The sequence below is a fragment of the Sapajus apella genome, unplaced genomic scaffold (genome assembly GCF_009761245.1).
Source record: "Sapajus apella isolate SASKATOON/1434 unplaced genomic scaffold, GSC_monkey_1.0 scaffold1, whole genome shotgun sequence".
Taxonomy (NCBI): Eukaryota; Metazoa; Chordata; class Mammalia; order Primates; family Cebidae; genus Sapajus; species Sapajus apella.
In genome coordinates, this window is record NW_022436941.1 from 63217099 (window position 1) to 63226317 (window position 9219).

At 45.6% G+C, this 9219-nt stretch overlaps 1 protein-coding gene across 2 annotated transcripts in view; it reads right to left on the reverse strand.

The window, feature by feature from the left end:
• The window catches only part of S100Z (S100 calcium binding protein Z), a 54996-nt gene that overhangs the window by 26188 nt on the left and 19589 nt on the right, over positions 1-9219 (reverse strand). Inside the window, exon 1 of one of the 2 annotated variants that reach the window (XM_032277920.1) lies at positions 1113-1213. The exons of the other annotated variant lie outside the window; for it this stretch is intronic. The gene's annotated coding sequence lies outside the window, so the exon portion shown is untranslated. Of the gene's footprint in view, positions 1-1112; positions 1214-9219 lie in introns of those variants that run through there. 2 annotated transcript variants of the gene reach the window in all.

The following is a 9219-nucleotide window of genomic DNA, read 5'->3' on the forward strand; positions in this document are numbered from 1 at the left end:
AAAAAAAAAAAAAAAGAAATACTGTGAGGAATGATTAGCTGTGAAGCCTGGACAGAGAGGTTAGGTAGCTTTTCCAGTCACACACTGGTGAAGTACAGACTTGAACCCCGAGACTCTGGTGCCAGAGTAATTGCCCTTCACCATGAGGAGGCACTGGTGGCGGGAGTGTTGGATCACAAGCAATTTCTTTTTCTTTTTGAGACAGAGTCTGGCTCTGTCACCCAGTCTGGAGTGCAGTGGCGCAAGCTCAGCTCACTACGACCTCTGCCTCCTGGGAACAAGCAATTCTCCTGCCTCAGCCTCTCGAGTAGCTGGGATTACAGGCACGCACCACCATGCCTGGCTAATTTTTAAATTGGTAGTAAACACGAGATTTTGCCATGTTGGCCAGGCTGGTCTCGAACTTCTGACCTCAAGTGATCCACCCACCTAGGCTTCCCAAAGTGCTGGGATTACAGGCATGAGCCACCAAGCCCAGAGCAATTTTTTTAGAGACCCGGTTCCTTCCCATTTCTTTACTCAGAGATATACCAGCTTTAGGTCCTAAATTAAACCTCCTCCTGCTTTCCCACCTGATGAACGCTGCGTGGTGAGTCTGGACCAGCCTCAGAAAAACACAACTCACAGCAGGGCCCCTTGCTCACTCCAGCTCCTGGGAGGAAAAAGGCTTGCTAATCTCCACACCCAGAAATTCAGACAAGAGCATTCCCCTTACCTCATCTCCACAGGAGGCAGCTCTAAAGTAAAACACTCTTTTTGTGGAAGATTCTTGCTTCTCAGTCTAGTAGTTGAAGTGTGAGCCCAGCAGGCGTTGGATTAGAAAGGGCAACAGGGGTGGAGGTTTTTGGGGAAGGAGGTTGCCTTAGGGCCTCCACTCTAAAATGTGGCTTTACCTTGGCCACAGAGGGGTGAGGGAAAGAGAGAGAGAGAGACAGAGAGACAGAGAGAGAGAGAGACAGAGAGAGAGTATGTAAGAGAGAGAGAGAGAGAGAGCAGCCTAATCATAGCTCAGCCCAAGGTTCTGGAAAGTTCCTTGCCCTAAAGAACACTTGAAGTTCATTTGGCTCCTTTCCTGGTGACCATCCTGGCTGCCTGCTTGGCCTTCACCTCACCTTTAGAAATTCAAGTTGTATGTTTCTGTCCAGGCCAAAGACTCAGAAGAACCTTCAAGGTGAGGCTTGGCCTCCTTAGATCACTCCAGGGATTTCGCTTCTATTTTCTGAATATTTCCGAAATATTCTATTTCGCTTCTATTTCCTGCTCAGATGCCAGTGTAAGCCCACTCCCAGCAAGTCACAACAGCAATCTGTGCTCCTCCTCCTCACACTGGCCAGTGCTGGGCATGCGTGAACAGTCAGCCCTGGACCTAATGGCTGCTCTCAGCCTAGAGAAGAAGAGAGGGAAGAGAGATGGAGGGACTGGGGAGAAGTTGGTCAGAGGACACAAAATTTGGGTTAGACAGGAGGAATAAGGGGTTTTCTTGTTTTTGTTTTTGTTTTAGATGGAGTTTCACTCTGTCGCTGGAGTGCAGGTTGGAGTGCAGTGGTGCGATCTCAGCTCACTACAACCTTGGCCTCCTGGGTACAAGCGATTCTCATGCCTCAGCCTCCCGAGTACCTGGGATTAAAGGCATATGCCACCTCACTTGGCTAATTTTTGAATTTTTAGTAGAGACGGGGTTTCATCATGTTGATCAGGCTGGTCTCAAACTCCTGACCTCAGGTGATCCACCTGCCCTGGCCTCCCAAAGTGCTGGGATTACAGGTGTGAGCCACTGTGCCTGGCCCAGGAGGAATAAGCTTAAGAGATCCTGTTGTACATGGCCGGGTGCAGTGGCTCAAGCCTGTAATCCCAGCACTTTGGGAGGCCGAGGCAGGCAGATCACGAGGTGAAGAGGTTGAGACCATCCTGGCCAACATGGTGAAACTCCGTCTCTACTAAAAATACAAAAATTAGCTGGGCGTGGTGGTGTGTGCCTGTAGTCCCAGCTCCTAGGGAGGCTGAAGCAGGAGAATCACTTGAACCTGGGAGGCGGAGATTGCAGTGAGCCAAGATCGTGCCACTGCACTCCAACCTGGCGACAGAGCAAGACTCCATCTCAAAAAAGAAAAAAAAAGATTGTATTGTACAACATGGTGCCTACAGTTAATAACAACTGTATGTTGAAAATTGCTAAGACAGTAGATGTTGTTTTTATCCCCCCCAAAAATGACAAATATATGGGGCAATGAAGTCAAATAGCTTGACTTAGTCATTCCACAGTTCATATATAAATCAAAACATCATGTTGTATATCATAAATATATACAATTTTTATTTGACAAATAAATACACAAAGAAGAGCAGAGACAGGTCAAGAAGCACTCAGTAGAGGAATACAGAGAACAATATATTAAAGAAAGAGCTCAAAGATAAAGATAAGTTCTTTTTTTTTTTTTTTAGACAGAGTCTTGCTCTGATGCCCAGGATAGAATGCAGAGACACAGCTCTTTGCAGCCTTAACGTCCCAGTCTCAAGTGATCCACCTCTGCCTCCCAAATAGCTAGGACCACAGGGCATGCCACCACAACTGGCTAATTTTTGTATTTTTTGTAGAGATGGGATTTCACCATGTTGCTCAGGCTGGTCTTGAATGCCTGGGCTCAAGTGATCCTCCCAACTTGGCCTCCCAGAGTGCTGGAATTATAGGCACCAGCCACTGCATTGGGCCAAAGATACATTCTGAAGACTGAAACATCTCTTTTCAAAATAACTACTCTTGGCTGGGTGCAGTGGCTCACGCCTGTAATCCTAGCACTTCAGAAGATTAAGGCGGGCAGATCATCTGAGGTCAGGAGTTCGAGGCCAGCCTGGCCAACATAAAAGCACATCTCTACTAAAAATACAAAAATGAGCTGGGCATGGTGGTGTATACCTGCAGTCCCAGCTCCTTTGGAGGCTCAGGCAGGAGAATCGCTTGAAACTGGGAGGCGGAGGTTGCGGTGAGCCAAGATCACGTCACTGCACTCCAGCCTGGGCAACAGAGCAAGACTCTGTCTCAAAAACATAAATATATAAATAAATAATAAAGTTTTTAGGTTGGGTATGGTGGCCTACACCTGCAACCCAGCACTTCGAGATAGTGTGGTGGATGATCACTTGAGGTCAGGAGTTTGAGACCAGCCTGGCCAATGTGATGAAACCCTGCCTTTACTAAAAATACAAAAATTAGCCAGGTGTGGTGGTGCATACCTGTAATCCCAGCTACTAGGGAAGCTAAGGCAGAAAAATCGCTTGAACCCAGGAGGCAGAGGCTGCAGTAAGCTGAGATCACATCACTGCATGCCAGCCTGGGTGACACAGCAAGACTCTGTCTCAAAAAAAAAAGTTTTTAAAAAGATTAAAAAGAAAACCAAAAATTCCAGTTTGTAATGGACAGAAACTGTTACTGGAATAAACACCATCATTTCCCTCCCCGCGCTGCAATTTTTTAAGCCACACATTCTGATAAATCTGTCGTATTTTTAATGAGGTCTCCCATTTACACAAATCTCTGGTTAAAGAAAAAAGTTTGTGTTTCACCGGTAAGAACTAGACACAGTTCCCTACAAGAGCCCAGGTGGCCTCTGAAAGAGCTCAGAACATAAGTCTTGGCTGAAACTGCTTTCTCGGGATTAGGTAATTTAGTCTACCCCATGCTACATAGAAGCTATAATTAAACGCTTTCCATGGGCTTGTCATTCACCCCAGGCTACATGGTGAAACTGCGGTGAGGAATTCGGACCTGAGCCAGACCCAGCAGTGTTGAGAGTTAATCCCTCACTTGCAGGTGAGCTGGCTAGAGCCCAGGGCTGGGACTCCAGGCTCCTGCTGTAGTGGCTGCTGCCATGCCCTCATGTTCTCCACAAAAGAATGATAGAAAACTCATCAGAGAAAAGGATGGTCCACATGGCACAGATGTTTTCTGCAGCCCACCCAGAAGAATAGCTTAGGTTTTCTCTCAGAGCTAATACAAAGAGAAATGGGACCAACTTCTTGCAAGGAGGGTCACTGCTTTGGTGGTACAAAGTGGCAGGGGGAAATATGCCTAAAATGTAAAGTAAATAAAGGAAGAAAGCAGAGCTCTATTTCTTCCCAGATGCTTGTGGTCCCACATTATTATTACACTCAAAATTTGTAAGGTTCAGACTGGCAAGTAAAAGACCATGAAAATTTAGTATTTACAACACGGTAGATAAACAGACACACATTTTTGGCAAGTGTGTAATTGGTACAACACCTCAGAAGAGCAACTTACTACGGTCAAAATTACACATATCCTTTGACCCAGAAATTCTGCTTTTTTTTTTTTTTGGGACAGTCTTGCTCTGTTGCCCAGGCTGGAGTGCAGTGGTGCAATCATAGCTCACTACAGCCTTGAACTTCTGGGCTCAAGCGATCGTCCTGCCCCACCCTCCCAAGTAGCTGAGACTATACATTTATACCATAATCCCTGGCTAATTCTGTTGTGGTTATTGTAGTGATGGGGTCTTGCCATGTTGCCCAGGCTGGTCTCGAACTCCTGGGCTCAAGAAATTCTTCCACCTTCACTTCTAGAAATACGACACATGCAAAGACGTCTCCCTCTCTGCTGAATGAATGACTCTCCTTGCCTTTCTTGCCTCCTCATTCCCTTGCTCCCTTTCACAGTTAGACTTGCTGTAAGGGATTGCCACTGTCATTGTGTAGACTTCCCTCCTCATTCTTTCTTGAACACACTCCATTTGGCTTCCTTTCCCCATCATGTGACGGAGCGGGTGGTCTTGTCAAGGTCACCAACATTCTCCAAAGGCAAGCTCCAGTAGTCATTCCTCTGTTCATATCTCACTTGGCTTCTAAGTGATTTTCACCATGATGGATCACTCTGTCCTTTTTGTCCTTCACTTATCTGAGAGCATATTTGCTGGACTTTCTTCTTGCCATAGTGGCCGGTCCTCCTCAGTGTCTCTTACCGGCCCTTCCTCTGCTCAAAAGATTCTACGTGCCAAAGGCCTCTGTCCAGGGCCCCCTTTTCTTCATCTATATTCTCTTCCCTAGGTGTCAGAAACATTTGAACCAGAGCAACCCTTGAATAGGAGTTGGGAAAAATAAGGCTGACTTACTGGGCTGCATTCCCAGACACTCACAAGATGAAATAGAAGGTCAGCACAAGATACAGGTCTTGGCAGGGTACAGTGGCTCATATCTGTAATCCCAGGACTTTGGGAGTCCGAGACAGTTGGATCACCTGAGGTCTGGAGTTCAAGACCAGGCTCACCAACATGGTGAAACCCGGTCTGTATTAAAAATGCAAAAACTTTGCTACGTGTGGTAATGTATGCCTGTAAGCCCAGCTACTCGGGAGGCTGAGGCAGGAGAATGGCTGGAACCTGGGAGGTGGAGGTTGCAGTGGGCTGAAATCATGCCACTGCACTCCAGCCTGGGCAACAAGAGTGAAACTCCATTTCAGAAAAAAAAAGATACAGGTCATAAAGACCTTGCTGATAAAACAGCTTGCTGGAAAGAATCCGGCCAAAACCCACCAAAACCAGATGGCCACCAGAGTGACATCTGGTCATCCTCACTGCTACACTCCCAGCAACACCATGACAGTTTACAAGTGCCGTGCCAATGTCAGGAAGTTACTCTATATGGTCTAAAAAGGGTAGGCATGAATAATCCACCCCTTGTTTAACATATCATCAAGAAATAACCATAAAAATGGGCAACCAGCAGCTCTTGGAGCTGCTCTGTCTATTGAGTTGCCATTCTTTTACTCCTTCATTTTCCTGATCAGCTTGCTTTCATTTTATGGACTCACCCTGAATTCTTTCTTGAGTGGGTGAGATCCAAGAACCCTCTTTTGGGGTCTGGATCTGGACCCCTTTCCAGTAATATGGTAACATTACCAGGTTTTTTTTGTTGTTGTTTTTTTGTTGGTTTGTTTTCCTGAGACAAGATCTTGTTTGTTGCTGGGGCTGGAGTACAGTGGCACAATCTCAGCTCACTGCAACTTCTGCCTCCTGAGTTCAAGCAATCCTCCCAACTCAGCCTTCTGAGTAACACTGGGATCACAGGGGTGTGCCACCACACTGGGCTAGTTTTAAAATTTTTTGTAGAGACACAGTTTTGCCATGTAGCCCAGGCAGATCTCAAATTCTTGAGCTCACGTGATCCTCCCACCTCCGCCTCCCAAAATGCAAGGATTACAGGCGTGAGCCACTGCATCGCCTCCTACTCAACAGTTCTGCTTGGATGTCTAACAGGCATCGCAGTCTCAAGATGCCATGGTCAAAACAGAGCTCCTGACTTTCAGCCTCCAAATGTACTCACTCCTGATTATTTCACCATTATCCATCAAGCAGAAACTCTACGCATGAGCTTTGATTCCTCTTTTTTTCACATCTATTGACTTTAGGCTCCTTCTCTCCATCTGTTACCACCACCGTAATTCAAGCCATCAGCACCTCTTGCTTGGATTACTCCAAATTTTTCTTGCTTTCTCTTCTTGTCCTTCTATAATCCCTATTCCACATAGTAGCCAGTGATTTTTTTAAATGGCCAGTAAAACAACCCTATGGCATCTGACCTAGAAAGCAAATCAAGCTTCTTACTCGCTTACAGATCCCTTCAGTTATCCAGCTCTTGCCTCTCTCTCTCCCGCCTGCTTGCTCATATTCTTACTTCCCTTACTCATTCCCGTAAAGCCCTTGCTTGGGATCCTCCCATAGCTGGCTTTCCTGCCCTTAACATTGCAACTTAAATTTCACCTCCTTAGAAACCTTCTCTGGTCTCCCAATATAAAATACTCTGAGCATTTACATTTAGCACTTACTACTATTGGATGTTTTGTTTTGTTTTCAGTCTTTCTCCAATCAGAAAGTAAACTCCACGAGAACAGGGTTCTTGTCTATTTTGTTCTCCACAATATTCCTTACTGCCTAGAAGATGACTTGGCACATAGTGCATGGGGGAAGAATATTGAATTAACAAGTACGTACAAGATATTTACTCAAAGATTATTTCTATAGCAATCCAAGTATAGCATAAACTGGATTCCATACATTATGGAATATGTGAACATGGAGACAGCAGTTTAAAATAATGGGGTCAATCTGTATATACTAACATGGCAATAATATGCAAGGTGTGTTTCTGTATGTAACGCGGTAGCCAGCCCCCCGCGTAGTCTCCAGTGATCCTCGCCTCCTGGTATTTATGCTCCCTGTCTTCTCCCAAATTGAATTGGAGCCAGCTTATCTGACCAAGCAATCGGAGCTAGGCTGGTGGAAGTGACATGTGTGACTTCTGAAGCTAAGTAACGAAAGGCATTGCAGCTTTCCCCTTGTTCTTGCGGATCACTCATTTTGGGAACACCAGTCTCCATGTTATGAGTCAATCCAGCAGCCCTGTGAAGAGGCCCACATGGAGGGGAACCGAAGCTTCCTGCCACCAATGTGCCAGCCGTGTAGGGGATCCTCCAGCCCTTCACGTCTTCAGCAAGCAGCGGCTCCAGCCAGTATCTTACCTGCTACCTCATGAGATCCTCAGCCGGAACCACTGGGCTAAACTGCTCCTGGATTCATAACCCACAGAAACTGTGCAGGTTAGTAAATGTTTACAACTGTTTTAAGCCACTAAATTTTGAGGTAATTTATGTATAATTTAACTAATACATGGTATAGTTTTTATTTTTTATTTTTAAAAAGCATGTATAGGCTGGGTGCGGTGGCTCATGCCTATAATCCCAACACTTTGGGAGGCTGAGGTGGGAGGATCAACTGAGGTTGGGAGTTTGAGACCAGCCTGACCAACATGGAGAAACCCTGTCTCTACTAAAAATACAAAAAATTAGCCGGGCGTGGTGGCACATGCTGGTAATCCCAGCTACTCGGGAGGTTGAGGCAGGAGAATCGCTTGAACCTGGGAGGTGGAGGTTGTGGTAAGCTGAGATTGTGCCATTGCACTTCAGCCTGGGCAACAAGAACAAAACTCTGTCTCAAAAAACAACAACAAAAAAATTATAAATCACTGGCCGGGCGTGGTGGCTCACCTGTAATCCGAGCACTTTGAGAGGCCGAGGCGGGCAGATCACAAGGTCAGGAGTTTGAGACCAGCCTGGCCAACATAGTGAAACCCTGTCTCTACTAAAAATATAAAACAATTTGCCAGGCGTGGTGGCATGCACCTGTAATCCCAAGTACTTGGGAGGCTGAGGCAGGAGAATCTCTTGAACCTGGGAAGTGGAGGTTGCAGTGAGCCATGATCACACCATTCATTGCACTGCAGCCTGGGCAACAGTGAGAGGCTCAGTCTCAAAAAAAAAAAAAAAAAAAAAAAGCAAGCATATATACATGTTTATACATGCATAAAATATCTCAAAGAATATACAGCGATTGTATAAATGGGTTCCCATGTTGGGGGTAGGGAGGGCATTCTTTCTCATTACGTACTTATACTTTCAGATTTATTTACTTTAGCCACTCATGGGTTTTAAAATTTGCATTTTTCTAATGACTCATGCTAAGCATCTTTTCAATATGCTTCAATATGCTTATTTGGTAGCTATTCTATTCAGTTATTCTGCTTTTTATTTTTACTTTTTAGAGATGCTCAGGATGGAGTGTAGCGACTACTCACAGGCGTGATCATGGCTCACTACAGCCTTGAACTGCTGGGTTCAAGCAATGGTGTAAGCAAAGCAGTGGTTAGAGGGGTAAGCCATAGTAGCGGCCCTTCCAGAACCTTCTTGTCTTTTGCGTTTACCTTGACTTTCTGCCAGTCTCAAGATCTAGCTCTGGAATAGGCTATGCTTTAAAGGCTTTTGAGAAGCCCATAAACAGGAGGGTTAGGTTTTGGGGGTTTGTGGGTTTTTTCCTGTATATTGATGTATTCTACTGAGAATATCAACCTCTGAACTAGACAGCTGCTAAGGTAGAAATCCTAACTTAATTATTTGCATTTAATAATGCAATGATGTTGCAATGAATGTTTGTGGGACTGTGAACCCTGAATATTTGAGACAGGTCTCAGTTAATTTAGAAAGTTGGCCGGGCGCGGTGGCTCACGCCTGTAATCCCAGCACTTTGGGAGGCTGCGGCGGGTGGATCACGAGGTCAAGAGATCGAGACCATCCTGGTCAACATGGTGAAACCCCGTCTCTACTAAAAATACAAAACATTAGCTGGGCATGGTGGCGCGTGCCTGTAATCCCAGCTACTC